The 19,324-nt window shown below is 39.4% G+C and overlaps 2 non-coding genes across 2 annotated transcripts; one reads left to right on the top strand and one right to left on the bottom strand.

Annotated features, from left to right (window-relative positions):
- The first annotated feature begins 6,603 nt into the window (after nucleotides 1-6,603).
- On the top strand, nucleotides 6,604-6,711 carry LOC148576645 (small nucleolar RNA R71). The gene has a single exon (XR_015904501.1). It is a non-coding gene; the product is annotated as a small nucleolar RNA R71 (small nucleolar RNA).
- A 4,575-nt stretch (nucleotides 6,712-11,286) lies between these two features.
- On the bottom strand, nucleotides 11,287-11,395 carry LOC148576644 (small nucleolar RNA R71). Its single transcript, XR_015903575.1, has one exon. It is a non-coding gene; the product is annotated as a small nucleolar RNA R71 (small nucleolar RNA).
- Nucleotides 11,396-19,324: the final 7,929 nt, after the last annotated feature.

Here is a 19,324-nt window from a genome sequence, read left to right as displayed (position 1 = left end):
GGCGCCAAAAATTCTGTATGCACGTCTTAATAAATCGTTTTTCATTCACAACTTTGATACAACTAACCAGCAAGTGCACCGGGTCGTCCAAGTAATAAAACCTTACGTGAGTAAGGGTCGATCCCACGGAGATTGTTGGTATGAAGCAAGCTATGGTCATCTTATAAATCTCAGTCAGGCGGATAATAATTGATTATGGAGTTTTCGAAAATAAATAATAAATAGACAAAAAATAAAGATAGAAATACTTATGTATATCATTGGTGAGAATTTCAGATAAAGGTATAGAGATGCTTTCGGCCCTCTGAACTTCTGCTTTCCTGCTGTCTTCATCCAATCTGTCCTACTCCTTTCTATGGCTGGCTTTATGTAAGAACATCACCATTGTCAATGGCTACTTTTCATCCTCTCTGTGAAAATGGTCCGATGCGCTGTCACTGCATGGCTAATCATCTGGAGGCATCACCGTGGTCAATGGCTGCATCCTATCCTCTTGTGAAAATGGTCCAAATGCTCTGTCACAGCACGGCTAATCATCTGAGGTTCTCGATCATACTGGAATAGGATTCACCCTCCTTTTGCGTCTGTCACTACGCCCAGCACTCGCGAGTTTGAAGTTCGTCACAGTCATTCAATCCCTGAATCCTACTCGGAATACCACAGACAAGGTTTAGACTTTCCGGATTCTCATGAATGCCGCCATCAATCTAGCTTATACCACGAAGATTCTGATTAAGAGATCCAAGAGATAATCATCCAATCTAAGGTGGAACGGAAGTGGTTGTCAGGCACGCGTTCGTGGGGGAATGATGATGATTGTCACGTTCATCACATTCATGTTAAAGTGCGAATGAATATCTTAGAAGCGGAATAAGTTGAATTGAATAGAAAAATAGTAGTACTTTGCATTAATTCATGAGGAACAGCAGAGCTCCACACCTTAATCTATGGAGTGTAGAAACTCTATCGTTGAAAATACATAAGTGATGAAGGTCCAGGCATGGCCGAGAGGCCAGCCCCCTAAACGTGATCAATATGATCTAAAGATGAACTAAAAATCATAAGATGTCTAATACAATAGTAAAAAGTCCTATTTATACTAAACTAGTTACTAGGGTTTACAGAAGTAAGTAATTGATGCATAAATCCACTTCCGGGGCCCACTTGGTGTGTGCTTGGGCTGAGCTTGAATGTTACACGCGCAGAGGCTCTTTCTGGAGTTGAATGCCAAGTTGTAACGTGTTTTTGGCGTTCAACTCTGGTTCGTGACGTGTTTCTGGCGTTTAACTCCAGACTACAACGTAAAACTGGCGTTCAATGCCCTTTTGCGTCGTCTAAACTCGGCCAAAGTATGAACTATTATATATTGCTGGAAAGCCCTGGATGTCTACTTTCCAACGCAATTGGAAGCGCGCTATTTTGAGTTTTGTAGCTCCAGAAATCCACTTTGAGTGCAGGGAGGTCAGAATCCAACAGCATCAGCAGTCCTTCTTCAACCTCTGAATCTGATTTTTGCTCAAGTCCCTCAATTTCAGCCAGAAAAATACCTGAAATCACAGAAAAATACACAAAGTCATAGTAAAGTCCAGAAATGTGAATTTAACATAAAAACTAATGAAAACATCCCTAAAAGTAACTAGATCCTACTAAAAACATACTAAAAACAATGCCAAAAAGCGTATAAATTATCCGCTCATCACAACACCAAACTTAAATTGTTGCTTGTCCCCAAGCAACTGAAAATCAAATAGGATAAAAAGAAGAGAATATACTATAAATTCCAAACTATCAATGAAACATAGCTCCAATCAGATGAGCGGGACTTGTAGCTTTTTGCCTCTTGAATAGTTTTGGCATCTCACTTTATCCATTGAGGTTCAGAATGATTGGCATCTATAGGAACTCAGAGTTCAGATAGTGTTATTGATTCTCCTAGTTCAGTATGTTGATTCTTGAACACAGCTACTTTATGAGTCTTGGCCGTGGCCCTAAGCACTTTGTTTTCCAGTATTACCACCGGATACATAAATGCCACAGACACATAACTGGGTGAACCTTTTCAGATTGTGACTCAGCTTTGCTAAAGTCCCCAATTAGAGGTGTCCAGGGTTCTTAAGCACACTCTTCTTTTGCTTTGGACCTTGACTTTAACCGCTCAGTCTCAAGTTTTCACTTGACACCTTCACGCCACAAGCACATGGTTAGGGACAGCTTGGTTTAGCCGCTTAGGCCAGGATTTTATTCCTTTAGGCCCTCCTATCCACTGATGCTCAAAGCCTTGGGATCCTTTTTATTTACCCTTGCCTTTTGGTTTTAAGGGTTATTGGCTTTTTGCTCTTGCCTTTTGGTTTTAAGAGCTTTTGGCTTTTTCTGCTTGCTTTTTCTTTTTCTTTCTATTTTTTTTCTGCAAGCTTTGTTCTTTGCTGCTTTTTCTTGCTTCAAGAATCATTTTTATAATTTTTCAGATTATCAAATAACATGTCTCCTTGTCATCATTCTTTCAAGAGCTAACATATTTAACATTCTAAAACAACAACTTCAAAAGACATATGCACTGTTCAGGCATTCATTCAGAAAACAAGAAGCATTGTCACCACATCAATATAATTAAACTAAGTTCAAGGATAAATTCGAAACTCATGTACTTCTTGTTCTTTTGAATTAAAACAGTTTTCATTTAAGAGAGGTGATAGATTCATAGGACATTCATAACTTTAAGACAAAGTTACTAAATACTAATGATCATGTAATAAGACACAAACATGGATAAGCACTTAACATAAAGAAAACGAAAAACAGAGAATGTAAGAACAAGGAATGAGTCCACCTTAGTGATGGTGGCGTTTCCTTCTTGAGGAACCAATGATGTCCTTGAGCTCTTCTTTGTCTCTTCCTTGTCTTTGTTGCTCCTCCCTCATTGCTTTTTGATCTTCTCTAATTTCATGAAGGATGATGGAGTGCTCTTGATGTTCCACCCTTAATTGTCCCATGTTGGAACTTAATTCTCCTAGGGAGGTGATGATTTGCTCCCAATAGTTTTGTGGAGGAAAATGCATTTGAGGCATCTCCGGGATCTCATGGTGATGAGCTTCATGCGCCTTGTGAGCTCCATGAATGGGCTCTCTTGTTTGCTCCATCCTTTTCTTAGTGATGGGCTTCTCTTCCTCAATGGGAATGTCTCCTTCTATGTCAATCCCAGCCGAATTGCATAGATGGCAAATGAGGTGAGGAAAAGCTAATCTTGCCATAGTGGAGGACTTGTCAGCCACCTTATAGAGTTCTTGAGGTATAATCTCATGAACCTCCACCTCTTCTCCAATCATGATGCTATGGATCATGATGGCCCGGTCTATAGTAACTTCAGACTGGTTGCTAGTGGGAATGATTGAGCGTTGAATGAACTCCAACCATCCTCTAGCTACAGGCTTAAGGTCCAGTCTTCTCAGTTGAACCGGTTTGCCTTTTGAGTCAATCTTCCATTGAGCTCCTTCCACACATATGTCCATGAGGACTTGGTCCAACCTTTGATCAAAGTTGACTCTCCTTGTGTAGGGGCATGCGTTCTATTCCATCATTGGCAAGTTGAACACCAACCTTACATTTTCCGGACTAAAATCTAAGTAATTCCCCCGAACCATGGTGAGATAATTCTTTGGGTTCGGGTTCTTACTTTGATCATGGTTCCTTGTGATCCATGCATTAGCATAGAACTCTTGAACCATTAGAATTCCGACTTGTTGGATGGGGTTTGTTAGAACTTCCCAACCTCTTCTATGGATCTCATGTCGGATCTCCGAATACTCATTTCTTTTGAGTTTTAAAGGGACCTCGGGGATCACCTTCTTCTTGGCCACAACATCATAGAAGTGGTCTTGATGAGCTTTGGAGATGAATCTTTCCATCTCCCATGACTCGGAGGTGGAAGCTTTTGTCTTCCCTTTCCCTTTTCTAGAGGATTCTCCGGTCTTGGGTGCCATCAATGGTAATGGAAAAACAAAAAGCTTATGCTTTTACCACACCAAACTTAGAATATTGCTCGCCCTCGAGCAAGAGAAGAAAGCATAGATGAAGAAGAAGAAGAAAATATGGAGGAAAGGAGGGAGAGGTATATTCGGCCAAGAAGGGGAAGAGAGGGTTGTGTTATGTGAAAATGAGGAAGAATGGAGGGCTATATATAGGGAAGGGAGGGGGTAAGGTTCAGCCATAAGGGTGGGTTTTGGGTGGGAAATTGATTTTGAATTTTGAAGGTAGGTGGAGTTTATGAGGTAGGTTTATAGGGAAGAGTGGATGGATGTGAGTGGTGAAGTGGTGATAGGGAAGAGAGATTGAGGTGATTGGTGAAGAGTTTTGGGGAAGAGTGTTTATTGGGAAGAGAGGATGAACATTGAGAAGAGGGAAGAGAGTGAGTGGTAGTAGGTGGGGATCCTGTGGGGTCCACAGATGTTGAGATGATCCTGTGGAGTCCACAGATCCTGAGGTGTCAAGGAATTGCATCCCTACACCAATTAGGCATGTAAAATGCCTTTGCATGCAATTCTGGCGTTTAAACGCCGAACTGGTGCTTGTTCTGGGCGTTCAACGCCCAGATGCAGCATATTTCTGGCGTTGAACGCCAGCTAGATGCTTGTTTCTGGCGTTCAACGCCATATCCATGCTCTGTTCTGGCGTTGAACGCCAGCCAGATGCTCCTTACTGGCGTTTAAACGCCAGTAAGATCCTCCTCCAGGGTGTGATTTTTCTTCTGCTGTTTTTGATTCTGTTTTCAATTTTTTGATTTATTTTGTGACTCCACATGATCATGAACCTATAAGGACATATAACTAATAAAAATATAATTAAATAAAAATTGGGTTGCCTCCCAACAAGCGCTTCTTTAATGTCAATAGCTTGAGAGTGGGCTCTCATGGAGCCTCACAGATGTTCAGAGCATTGTTGAGACTCCCCAACACCAAACTTAGAGTTTGGATATGGGAGTTCAACACCAAACTTAGAGTTTGGTTGTGGCCTCCCAACACCAAACTTAGAGTTTGACTGTGGGGGCTCTGGTTGACTCTGTTTTGAGAGAAGCTTACTTTGCCTCTTTTCCATGTTTACAGAAGGATGTCCTTGAGTTTTAAACTCAAGGGAGTCCTCATTCAATTGAAGGACTAGTTCACCTCTGTTAACATCAATCACAGCTCTTGCTGTGGCTAGGAAGGGTCTTCCAAGGATGATGGATTCATCCTCATCCTTTCCAGTATCTAGGATTATGAAATCAGCAGGGATGTAAAGGCCGTCAACCTTTACTAATATGTCCTCTACTTGTCCATAAGCCTATTTTCTGGAATTGTCTGCCATCTCTAATGAGATTTTAGCAGCTTGTACCTTAAAGATTCCTAGTTTCTCCATTACAGAGAGTGGCATGAGGTTTATTCCTGACCCCAGGTCACATAGAGCCTTCTCAAAGGTCACGGTGCCTATGGTACAAGGTATTAGGAACTTTCCAGGATCCTGTTTCTTCTGAGGCAATCTCAGTTGATCCAATGCATTTAGTTCATTGGTGAACAGGGGAGGTTCATCTCCCCAAGTCTCACCACCAAATAAATTGGCATTCAGCTTCATGATTGCACCAAGGAACTTGGCAACTTGCTCTTCAGTAACATCCTCATTCTCTTCAGAAGAAGAATACTCATCAGAGCTCATGAAGGGCGTAAGGAGGTTCAATGGAATCTCTATGGTCTCTAGATGAGTCTCAGATTCCTTTGGTTCCTCAGAGGGAAACTCCTTATTGATCACTGAACGTCCCAGGAGGTCTTCCTCCTTGGGATTCACGTCCTCCCCTTCTTCCTTAGATTCGGCCATGATGGTTATATCAATGGCCTTGCACTCTCCTTTTGGATTTTCTTCTGTATTACTTGGGAGAGTACTAGGAGGGATTTCAGTGATCCTTTTACTCAGTTGGCCCACTTGTGCTTCCAAATTTCTAATGGAGGACCTTGTTTCATTCATGAAACTCACAGTGGCCTTAGATAGATCAGAGACTAAGTTTGCTAAATTAGAGGTATTTTGTTCAGAGTTCTCTGTCTGCTGCTGAGTGGATGATGGAAAAGGTTTACTATTGTTAAACCTATTTCTTCCACCATTATTAAAGCCTTGTTGAGGCTTTTGTTGATCCTTCCATGAGAGATTTGGGTGATTTCTCCATGAGGGATTATAAGTGTTTCCATATGGTTCACCCATGTAATTCACCTCGGCTATTGCAGGGTTTTCAGGATCATAAGCTTCTTCTTCAGAAGATGCCTCTTGAGTACTGTTGGATGCAGCTTGCATTACATTCAGACTCTGAGAAATCATATTGACTTGCTGAGTCAATATTTTATTCTGAGCAAATATGGCATTCAGAGTATCAATTTCAAGAACTCCCTTCTTCTGAGGCGTCCCATTACTCACAGGATTCCTCTCAGAAGTGTACATGAACTGGTTATTAGCAACCATGTCAACGAGTTCTTGAGCTTCTGCAGGCGTTTTCTTTAGGTGAATGGATCCACCTGCAGAAGTATCCAATGACATCTTAGCTAATTTAGACAGACCATCATAGAATATATCCAGGATGGTCCATTCTGAAAGCATGTCAGAAGGACACTTTTTGGTCAGTTCCTTGTATCTCTCCCAAGCTTCATAGAGGGATTCACCTTCTTTCTGTCCGAAGGTTTGAACATCCACTCTAAGCTTGCTCAGCTTTTGAGGAGGAAAGAACTTGGCTAAGAAAGCCTTGACCAGCTTATCCCAAGAGTTCAGGCTATCTTTGGGTTGAGAGTCCAACCACACTCTAGCTCTGTCTCTTACAGCAAAAGGGAAAAGTATGAGCCTGTAGACTTCAGGATCTACTCCATTAGTCTTAACAGTATCACAGATCTGCAAGAATTCAGTTAAGAACTGAAAAGGATCTTCAGATGGAAGTCCATAAAACTTGCAATTTTGTTGCATTAGAGAAACTAATTAAGGTTTCAGCTCAAAATTGTTTGCTCCAATGGTAGGGATGGAGATGCTTCTTCCATGTAAATTAGAATTAGGTGCAGTAAAGTCACCAAGCATCCTCCTTGCATTATTATTATTTTCGGCTGCCATATCCTCTTCTTGTTCGAAAATTTCTGTAAGGTTATCTCTGGATTGTTGTATTTTAGCTTCTCTTAGTTTCCTCTTCAGAGTCCTTTCAGGTTCTGGATCTGCTTCAACAAGAATATTCTTGTCCTTGCTCCTGCTCATATGAAAAAGAGGGAACAGAAAAATAATAATAATAGGGATCCTTTTTACCCAGGTATAGAGGTTCCCCTGTGTGAGTAGAAGAAGAAAAGAATGTAATGTAAAGAAGGGAAGAAAAAAACTCGAACACAGAGAGGGAGGTAGTGTTCGAATTTTTGGATGGGAGAGAAGTGTTAGTAGATGAATAAATAAATAGAAGGAGATGAGAGAGAAAGAGGAATTTCGAAAATTATTTTTGAAAAATGGTTAGTGATTTTCAAAAATTAAAATTAAAATTTGAAACAATTAGTTAATTAAAAAGAATTTTTGAAAAAGAGGGAAGATATTTTCGAAAATTAGAGAGAGAGAGTTAGTTAGGTAGTTTTGAAAAAGATAAGAAACAAACAAAAGTTAGTTAGTTAGTTGAAACAAATTTTGAAAGTCAATTTTTGAAAAGATAAGAAGATAAGAAGTTAGAAAAGATATTTGAAAATCGAATTTTTGAAAAAGATAAGATAAGAAGATATTTTTGAAAAGATATGATTGAAATTAGTTTTGAAAAAATTTGATTTTTAAAATCACAATTAATGACTTGATTCACAAGAAATCACAAAATATTATTTTAGAACTTAAAGTTTGAATCTTTCTTAACATAAGTAACAAACTTGAAATTTTTGAATCAAAACATTAATTGTTGATGATATTTTCGAAAATTATGAGATAAAATTAAGAAAAATATTTTTGAAAAATCTTTTTAAAATTTTTGAAAATAAATAAGAAAAATGAAAAAGATTTGATTTTTGAAAAAGATTTTGAAAAAGATAATATTTTTAAATTGAAAATTTGATTTGACTCATAAGAAACAATTGAATTTTTAAAAATTTTTTAAAAAGTCAATCCAAATTTTCGAAATTTATGAGAGAAGAAAGGAAATATATTTTTTTTATTTTTGAATTTTTAATGATGAAAGAGAAAAACATGAAAATGATGCAATGCATGAAAATTTTGGATCAAAACAATGAATGCATGCAAGAATGCTATGAATGTCAAGATGAATACCAAGAACACTTTGAAGATCATGATGAACATCAAGAACTTATTTTTGAAAATTTTATATGCAAAGAAAACATGCAAGACACCAAACTTAGAAATCTTTCATGTTCAGACACTATGAATGCAAGAATGCATATGAAAAACAACATGCAACGCAAAACCATATAATATGAAGATCAATCAAGAAGGGTTATCAAGAACAACTTGAAGATCATGATGAATGCAATGCATGAATGCAATTTTCGAAAAATGCATGATGAGTATGCAATTGACACCAAACTTAAAATTTGACTCAAGACTCAAACAAGAAACACAAAATATTTTTGGTTTTTATGATTTTATGATTTTTTTTGGATTTTTCGAAAATTATTTGTGAAAAAGAAAAATAAGGATTCCAAAATTTTTAATATGAATTCCAGGAATCTTGCACTCTTAGTCTAAAGCTCCAATCTGAGGGTTAGACATGGCTTAATAGCCAGTCAAGCTTTAGCATGTAAATCAAGTGGATCAGGAACAGCAGCAGGTGGATTAGCAACAACTAGCTTGCTCTTGATAATGTTGGGTTGGAAGCCCCAGTCCAAATGAATTTAGACATGGCTTTATAGCCAGTCAGGCTTCAATATGCTTTATGAAACTCTAGAATTCATTCTTAAAAATTCTGAAGAACAATATATTTTTGAAAAGATTTATATTTTTTTTTTCAAAAATAAAGGAAAAATTTTTGAAAAATTTTTGAAAATATTTTTTTTTGAAAACAAAATAAGAAGAAAATTACCTAATCTGAGCAATACGATGAACCGTTAGTTGTCCAAACTCGAACAATCCCCGGCAACGGCGCCAAAAACTTGGTGCATGAAATTGTGATCTCAGGAAACGGCGCCAAAAACTCTGTATGCACGTCTTAATAAATCGTTTTTCATTCACAACTTTGATACAACTAACCAGCAAGTGCACTGGGTCGTCCAAGTAATAAAACCTTACGTGAGTAAGGGTCGATCCCACGGAGATTGTTAGTATGAAGCAAGCTATGGTCATCTTGTAAATCTCAGTCAGGCGGATAATAATTGATTATGGAGTTTTCGAAAATAAATAATAAATAGACAGAAAATAAAGATAGAAATACTTATGTATATCATTGGTGAGAATTTCAGATAAAGGTATAGAGATGCTTTCGTCCCTCTGAACTTTTGCTTTCCTGCTGTCTTCATCCAATCTGTCCTACTCCTTTCTATGGCTGGCTTTATGTAAGAACATCACCATTGTCAATGGCTACTTTTCATCCTCTCTGTGAAAATGGTCCGATGCGCTGTCACTGCATGGCTAATCATCTGGAGGCATCATCGTGGTCAATGGCTGCATCCTATCCTCTTGTGAAAATGGTCCAAATGCTCTGTCACAGCACGGCTAATCATCTGAGGTTCTCGATCATACTGGAATAGGATTCACCCTCCTTTTGCGTCTGTCACTACGCCCAGCACTCGCGAGTTTGAAGTTCGTCACAGTCATTCAATCCCTGAATCCTACTCGGAATACCACAGACAAGGTTTAGACTTTCCGGATTCTCATGAATGCCGCCATCAATCTAGCTTATACCACGAAGATTCTGATTAAGAGATCCAAGAGATAATCATCCAATCTAAGGTGGAACGGAAGTGGTTGTCAGGCACGCATTCGTGGGGGAATGATGATGATTGTCACGTTCATCACATTCATATTGAAGTGCGAATGAATATCTTAGAAGCGGAATAAGTTGAATTGAATAGAAAAACAGTAGTACTTTGCATTAATTCATGAGGAACAGCAGAGCTCCACACCTTAATCTATGGAGTGTAGAAACTCTACCGTTGAAAATACATAAGTGATGAAGGTCCAGGCATGGCCGAGAGGCCAGCCCCCTAAACGTGATCAATATGATCTAAAGATGAACTAAAAATCATAAGATGTCTAATACAATAGTAAAAAGTCCTATTTATACTAAACTAGTTACTAGGGTTTACAGAAGTAAGTAATTGATGCATAAATCCACTTCCGGGGCCCACTTGATGTGTGCTTGGGCTGAGCTTGAATGTTACACGCGCAGAGGCTCTTTCTGGAGTTGAACGCCAAGTTGTAACGTGTTTTTGGCGTTCAACTCTGGTTCGTGACGTGTTTCTGGCGTTTAACTCCAGACTGCAGCGTAGAATTGGCGTTCAACGCCCTTTTGCATCGTCTAAACTCGGCCAAAGTATGGACTATTATATATTTCTGGAAAGCCCTGGATGTCTACTTTCCAACGCAATTGGAAGCGCGCCATTTTGAGTTATGTAGCTCCAGAAATCCACTTTGAGTGCAGGGAGGTCAGAATCCAACAGCATCAGCAGTCCTTCTTCAACCTCTGAATCTGATTTTTGCTCAAGTCCCTCAATTTCAGCCAGAAAATACCTGAAATCACAGAAAAACACACAAACTCATAGTAAAGTCCAGAAATGTGAATTTAACATAAAAACTAATGAAAACATCCCTAAAAGTAACTAGATCCTACTAAAAACATACTAAAAACAATGCCAAAAAGCGTATAAATTATCCGCTCATCAAAACTCCTTAGAAAATTTCAAACAAGAAATTGAAGACATGGCAGACAATGCTAACAATGGAGAAGATGCAAGAAAGGTTCTTGGTGACTACACCATACCAACCTCTGATTTCTATGGAAGAAGTATCTCCATACCTGCCATTAGAGCAAACAACTTTGAGCTTAAGCCTCAATTAGTCTCTCTAATGCAACAGAATTGCAAATTTTATGGACTTCCACTAGTAGATCCACATCAGTTTCTATCTGAATTCTTGCAAATCTGTGACACTGTTAAGACCAATGAAGTGGATCCTAAGGTTTACAGACTTATGCTCTTTCCCTTTGCGGCAAGAGACAGAGCTAGGATATGGTTGGACTCTCAACCTAAAGAAAGCTTAGACTCTTGGAAAAAATTGGTCAATGCTTTCTTGGCGAAGTTTTTTCCACCTCAGAAGATGAGCAAAATCAGAGTAGAAGTTCAAACCTTCAGACAAAAAGAAGGTGAATCCCTCTATGAAGCTTGGGAAAGATACAAGCAACTGATCAGGAGATGTCCTTCTGACATGCTCTCAGAATGATCTATCTTAGGCATACTCTATGATGGTCTCTCTGAGATGTCCAAAATATCATTGAGGTGGATCACTCCACTTGAAGAAAATGCCTGCAAAAGCAAGAGAACTCATTGAGATGGTTGCAAACAACCAATTCACGTACACTTCTGAGAGAAACCCTGTGAATAATGGGGTAGCTCAGAAGAAAGGAGTTCCTGAAGTAGACGCTCTGAATGCCATATTGGCTCAGAATAAGATATTGACCAGTAGGTCAATACGATCTCTCAGCATTTGACTGGAATATAAGCTGCAACTGGCAGCACTCAAGAAGCTTCCTCTGAAGGAGAAGCTTATGATCCTGAACAACCTATGATGGAGGAGGCGAATTACATGGGAGAACCCTATGGAAACACCTACAACCCCTCATGGAGGAATCATCCTAACCTTTCATGGAAGGATCAACAGAAGCCCCAGCAAGGCTTCAATAATAATCAAGGTGGAAGAACCCAGAATAGGTTCAACAATAGGCCACCATTCCTATCTTCTCAGGAACATATGAAGATTCCTAAGCAGAGCCTTTCTGACTTAGTCACTATCGTCTCCAACCTCTCTAAGACCACTCATAGTTTCATAACTGAAACAAGGTCATCCATTAGAAATTTGGAGGTACAAGTTGGTCAACTGAGCAAGAGAATCCCTGAGACTCCTCCTAACACTCTTCCTAGTAACACTAAAGTAAACCCAAGAGAAGAGTGCAAGGCTATCACCACAGAGGCTGAGGCCGAATCTGGAGAGACTGAGATAGTGTTGAACGCCAGTAAGGAATACCTTACTAGCGTTCAGCACCCACACTGTTAAGAGCTTGGTGTTGAACGCCAGTGAAGAGGATCTCACTGGGTGTTCAATGCCCAAACTGGCAGAGAAGCTGGCGTTGAACGCCAGTGAAGATGTCCTCACTGGGCGTTCAACGCCCAAAAAGCTACAAGAGGTGGAGTTGAATGCCAGTAAGGGTATCCCTGAGCATTCAACACCCACTAATGAAGTTCCTATCCAAGAATTAAAGGAAGCCAAGACTCATATAGAGACCATAAAGGTCCCTTTGCAAGCACTCTTGAAATTCATGAGTTCTGATGAATACTCATCCTCTAATGAGGATGAGGAAACTAGGAAAGAGCAAGTTGCTTGGTACCTAGGAGCTCTTATGAAGCTAAATGCCAAGCTGTGTGGCACAAAACCTTTAGAGGAAGAACCTCCAGTGCTTACCAAAGAACTCAATGCTTTGGTTTAGCAGAAGCTATCTCAAAAGCTTCCGGATCCCGGATGCTTCCTAATTCCTTGCACCATAGGCACCATGAACTTTGAGAAGGTTCTGTGTGACCTAGGGTCAAGTATAAACCTCATGCCACTCTCTGTAATGTAGAAGTTAGGAATCTTTGAGGTACAAGCTACAAATATCTCATTAGAGATGGCAGATAAGTCAATGAAGAAAGTATATGGCCTTGTAGAGGATGTCTTAGTAAAGGTTGAAGGCCTTTACATCTCTGTAAACTTCATAATCCTAGATACTGGGGAAGATGAGGATGAATCCATCATCCTTGGAAGACCTTTCCTAGCCACTGCCAATGCTATCATTGATGTAGCTAAGGGAGAACTGATTTTACAACTAGGGAAGGATCACATCTTGTTCAAGATGCCTCACCCCAACTCTCCCTCTGAGAAAAGAGAGATAACTATGCAACCCTTAGTGTTCCAACCATCTCTTTCAGTGCAGAGCTTTACTAAGCCCCCAAACACCAATTCTAAGTTTGGTGTTGGGCAGCCATTAACAAGCACTGAGACCAAAGGTACTAAGAAAAAAGTACTTAAAGGTTGGAAGGATAAAAAGATCCCCACTAAAGGCCTCTCACCTGACATGAGAGTTGTCTTCACCAAGAAACCAGTCATACCACATACAGTGAGTCGTGTCTTGTCTCTAGAGTATGTGGAGCTCATCCATGAGAAGACAGGAAGAAATTTCACTGTAAAAGGCAAAATTCTGAGCCCATATCAATCTCCATAAGGAGCTAACCGTCAAGCTAGTGACGTTAAAGAAGCGCTTGTTGGGAGGCAAACCCAACCCTAATTAGTTATTTCTATTTCTTTTTAATTCCTTAAGTTTATTTTTCTTTAGTTATTTCCTTAGGTTTATGATCATATGCAGTAGTCAGAGCAGAGACAGAAAGGTTCAGAGATGAAAACAGAATGCTCTAGATGGAGTGTCTTGTTGGCATTAAAGGCCAGACAAGGAAGGCAGAGTGGGCATGCAAGGCCCACCAAGAGCAGCCAACCTAGTGTTGAACACCACAAAGGCTATCCCTGCTGGGTGTTCAAACGCCCAATAAGACCAGCAAGCTGGAGTTGAACGCCAGCCATGGAGCAAAGGCTGAGCGTTCAACGCCCGAAATAGCAGAAGACCTGGCGTTGAACGTCAGGAAGGAGGTCCCTCCTGGGCGTCCAACGCCCTAAATGGAGCAGCAAGATGGCGTTGAATGCCAGCTATGGAGCATGAGCTGGGCGTTCAACGCCCATAAGGGGAGCAGGGAATTTGAATTCCCTAGCTTCTTAGGACCAGTGGGTCCCACAACATCTTCACTTACCCCATATTCTTCTCTCTTCTTTTCTGACTTCCCCACACATGCTTTCCTATAAACCCTCAACCAATCACATCCATACCTCTTCCCCAAAACCATCATAACTACCACCAACCTTCTCCTACTATAAATACCTCCTCTTATTCTCCCTCCATCTCCATCTATTTCCTTCTTCTTTCACTCCATTCTTTTTTTTTGTTTATTTTTGCTTGAGGATGAGCAAAGTTTTAAGTTTGGTGTTAGAAAAGCGTTGCTTTTTGCTTTCCATTCCCACTTATGGCACCCAAGGTCAGAGAACCCTCTAGAAAGAGAAAAGAAAAGGCCGTAGCTACCACCTCCGAATCTTGGGAGATGGAGAGATTCATCACTAAATCCCACCAAGACCACTTCTATGAAGTAGTGGCAAGAAGAAGGTGATCCCTGAGGTCCCTTTTAAGCTTAAGAAGAATGAGTATCTGGAGATCCGACATGAAATCCGGAAAAGAGGTTGGGAAGTCCTAACCAATCTCATCCAAGAGGTTGGGATCTCAATGGTGCAAGAGTTCTATGCTAATGCATGGGTCACTAAAAACCATGACATTAGTGTGAACCTTCATCCTAAAAATTGGAGCACCATGGTCCGAGGGAGAATCTTGGACTTCAATCCGGAAAGTGTGAGGTTGGCGTTCAACTTGCCTTTGATGCAACGGGACCCATATCCTTACACTAGAAGAGTTAACCACAATTAGAGGCTGGATCAAGTGCTCTCAGACATCTGTGTGGAAGGATCACAGTGGAAAAGGGATTCCCAAGGCAAGCTTGTCCAACTAAGAAGGCCTGACCTCAAGCCCATAGCTAGAGGATGGTTGGAATTCATCCAACGCTCTATCATCCCTACTAGCAACCGGTCCAAAGTAACCATAGACCGAGCCATCATGATCTATTGCATCATGCTCGGAGAGGAGGTGGAAGTACATGAGGTGATACCTCAAGAGTTGTACAAAGTGGCGGACAAGCCCTCCACCCAAGCAAGGTTAGCTTTCCCTCATCTTATCTGTCACCTATGCAATTCTGCTGGATTTGTCATAGAAGGAGATATCTTTATTGAGGAGGATAGCCCATCACTAAAAGAAGGATAGAGCATACTAGAAAGCCGGCACATGAACCACAGCATGAGCATGTGGAGCCGCCTCAACATGGGATCCTTGAGATGCCTCAAGGGATGTCTTTTCCTTCTCAAAGCTATTGGGATCAGTGACATACTTTCGTGGGAGAACTAAGCTCTAACATGAATCAGTTGAGGATGGAGCATCAAGAGCATTCCACCATCTTGAATGAAATTAGAGAAGATCAAAGAGCTATGAGGGAAGAATAGCAGAGACAAGGGCGTGACATTGAAGACATCAAGCGCTGAATTCGATTCTCTAGAGGAAGTGGTAGTTGCCGTCATTAAGATGGTCCCGTTTCATCACCCTTTGCTGTTATGTCATTTTTCTGTTTCCCACTATGTTCTTATTATCTGTTCTCGTGTTCTTACTGCATGATCATTTCCATCTGTGTCTTAAAGTTATAAAATGTTCCATATATCTCTCACTTACTTAAAAGAAAATTTTATTTGAAAGAAAGATTAAGTTGCATGAATTTTGAGTTTGTCTTAAGAATAGTTCAATTATCTTGATGCGGTGGCATTACTTTTGTTTTCTGAATGTATGAATGAACAGTGCATATTTGAAATTGGAATTAAGAATGTTGGCTCTTAAAAGAATGATGAAAAAGGAGAAGTATTATTGGTAATTTGAAAAATCCAAAATTTGATTCTTGAAGCAAGAAAAAGCAGCAAAAAGTAAGATGCAATAAAAAGAAAAAAAAATTTGCATGCGAAAAACAAAAGAGAGAGAAACAAAAAGTAAAAAAAAAAACAATAGCTCTTTAAACCAAAAGGCAAGAGCAAAAAGCCAATAACCCTTTAAACTAAAAGGTAAGGGAAAAAGGATCCAAGACTTTGAGCATCAATGGTTAGGAGGGCCTAAAAGAGTAAAATCTTGGCCTAAGCACTCCAAATGGACAGTGTCCCTAACTATATGCTTGTGGTATGAAGGTGTCAAGTGAAAAGCTTAAGAATGAGCAGTTAAAGTCGTGATCTAAAGTAAAAAGAGTGTGCTTAATGTAAGAACCACAATTAATTAACCGCTTAATTAATTAAATTAATTGCCCAAAATAGGATCCAAAAATTTAGAATGTGAATTAGAGAATTTAAATATGATTTTTGGACTCAGTAGTTTTTTCTGAGTAAGAAAATGTAATTTTCTGTGAAGAACCGCATAAAAAACTCGAACCGGTGAATGAACCACAGAACCGATTTAAGTTTGTTTGGTACGGTGAGAAAACAATTAAAAACAGTGGAAAACCTTAGAAAAATAATTAAAGTAAAAAATTGGACATTAATTTTAAAGGATTAGCCCAAAATTGGGCCAAACGGGCTAAAAACGCTAACGGGTTAGACCGGGCCCAAGTTTGGCCCAAACCCAACATATATAAACACCCAATTTGACCTATTTCAGCAACATAACACACATGAAAACAACCCTAGCATCTGCATTGAGGAAGAGAGAATACACTATTCATCCTCTTCTTCAATTGCTTGTATCTTGAGCTACAGAACTCCGATCGTCACACCGTTTGTGGCCACACGATCACCGCAAAGAGCTCTATAAAACCTATATAAGGAACTGGTAAGGAAACCATGAATCCTTTCTCAAATATTCCTTCAAAAATTCGAAAATCTAGTGTTTGAGGTTTTTGAGATTTTGGTGTTTTAATGTGTTTAGGATCAATCTTGCTTGAGGAATCTATTGGGTTTTGCTTCCAAAACTATTGCGTAAGGTGAGTTATTTTTAACCCTTCTGAAATTGTGATTATGATAAACCCTATGTTGATTAGCTATGAATTATGTGTATATAGCTTGAATTGGTGTTATATGGAGAATGTTGGTGACTTGAAAGTGGACTTGGTGGCTTGATTGAGTTTGAGAGCTTGTGGAAGCTTCGTGGAGGTCAATTTGGTGATTTAATGCATATTGGGAATTGGCCAAGGTATGGTTTTTGTTTTCTCTATGTAATATATAATATTTCTGGACACTTAGGCTAGTGACCCATAAGATATGATTGGATTAATTTGGTTGTTGAATTGTTGAATGATGATGTATAATGATTTGATGATTTTGGGTTATTTTGATGAATTGTGATGTTGATGTTGATAAAATGGTGTTGAAGATTGAGATTGAGATTGATCATGATTGATTGTTGGTGATATAATGATGATGAATGATTATGTTGGTTGAGAAATGTTATAGTGTGAAATAATTGATAATTGAGGTTGAAGAATATGTAATGTGAAGGAAAATTGGTGTAAATGGTAATTTGTGACACCAAGGGGTAAGTTATGAGGTACATTGGAGTTTGGTGTGATTTTAAGTTGGTTTTGGTTTGGTTTTGGTTGAAGATTTTGGTAAGTTGAGAATTTAGTGAACTTGGGTAAAAATGGATTTTTCATAAACTTCAACGGATCATATCCTAGGCTACCATTTTTGAAATAGAATGAATTTTATATCAAATCAAAGATAATGTAAAGAGCATTAAAACGGTATCAATTTTGTAGAAATCTGAATTTTGTAGAGAAATATATGATCGTTGCAAGTTGGTGTCTGAAATCTGAATTCTGTGAATGCTGCAGAATTGTGATTTCTTATTTGTGTGCTGATGAGGGAAAAATGATTCCACATAAAGGGAAGTTAAATTGCTGAATCTAAATTGACAGGAAACTTAAATTGCATGAAGAGTAAAGGGATTTGGGTGCTGGGATTCCGAATAGAACTGGAAAATGTAAATTGCAATAAACTAAAAAGCTCTCAGATGACAAAACTCAAATCAGGATTTTAGTATGCAAAATGGGAATGTAAAATTTGCAGAAGAATCAAAATAGAGTGAAAAATTAGATCAACTTTAAAATCCTAAAAGAGAAATTGACAATTTGCAGTAGAATAACAAAACAGAAAGAAAATTTGGATCTCAATTGCTCTCTTAACAAAACAGAAAAGAAATTGTAGAAGAAAGTAAAACAAGAAATGAACTATGATCAGATCTTCAATTCTTAGAACTATGAAAAGGAAAAGTAAAAGATGACTCTCAGATGAAGAAATTTAGTAGAATTCTCCAATCCGAGTTCAAGACCCAAAACAGAAGAGTAAAAGTTGCAAAAGAGAAAAAACAAAATAGAAAACAAAACTCAGATCTGATCTCAATTCCCAAAATTCTAAAAGGAAATTCCAGAGAGAGCCCCCTATGAAATCAAATTCCTATCTATTTATACACTTCCCAATTCTGGCTTTTAGCACTTGGAGTGGGCTTTTTGGACTTATATGAAATGGATCAGAGTTGCACCTGTTGCTGCTCCCAGGGAAACGTTGCGTTCTCAAAGTGAGCGCAGCGTTCAGTTTTCCACGCGTACGCGTCCCAGACGTGTGCGCGTCCTTTTGCGCTTTTTGCTCATCGACGCATACGCGTCATGTACGCGTACCCATCATTATCAATCCTCAGCTCCCAAAGCTCATGCGCTCCTTTCACGCATACGCATCATCAATGGTGTTCACTTAGTGAGCGCTACGTTGGCTTAGTGAGCGCTGCCCCACGCGTGCGCGTCATGTACGCGTACGCATGGGTAGCAAAATCTCAATTCATGCTTCAGCGCCAGCCATGCGTGCGCGTGATTTGTCTCAGGTGCACCATCGATGTGTGCGCGTCAGGCATGTGTGCACGTCGTTTGCAAAACTTTGCCTCCAATTTTGAATCTTGCCCGAAAACGCTGAGTAAATGAATGTAGCGCTCTCTTTGAAAATGAGTGCCAAACACTTCCACATGTACGCGTCATGCACGCGTACGCGTGGGTCTTCAAAAATTTTCCCTGACGCGTTAGCGTCCTGTACGCATGTGTGTCGCTTACTGAGCGTGGCGTTCTTTCTTTGAATGCAACGCTATTCTGCAGTGCTCCTCCCTCCCTTCATTTTCTCACCTAAAATCAACCAAACAAGTAATCAAAGTCTCACCAAAATCATAAGAATTTGCATCATTCATTTTAATCACTTAATTCTTGCATAAATCTCATGATTTTGAATAAAATAAATGATGTTTGATTGAATCACAATAATCATGAAATTCCACTCCAACCATTTACTTATTGTGCAAGAAAGTGCATAAAACCTAATGAAACAAATGAAAAATGCTTGTGAAACTAGCATAAGATGACTTGTCATCATGTGCGCACGCACAGTCCTGTGTGCATGC

The sequence above is a fragment of the Arachis ipaensis genome, chromosome B1 (assembly GCF_059453495.1).
Source record: "Arachis ipaensis isolate K30076 ecotype BB chromosome B1, ASM5945349v1, whole genome shotgun sequence".
Taxonomy (NCBI): Eukaryota; Viridiplantae; Streptophyta; class Magnoliopsida; order Fabales; family Fabaceae; genus Arachis; species Arachis ipaensis.
The sequence above is the reverse complement of the archived record's forward strand: the minus strand, read 5'-3'. Positions and strand labels throughout refer to the sequence as shown.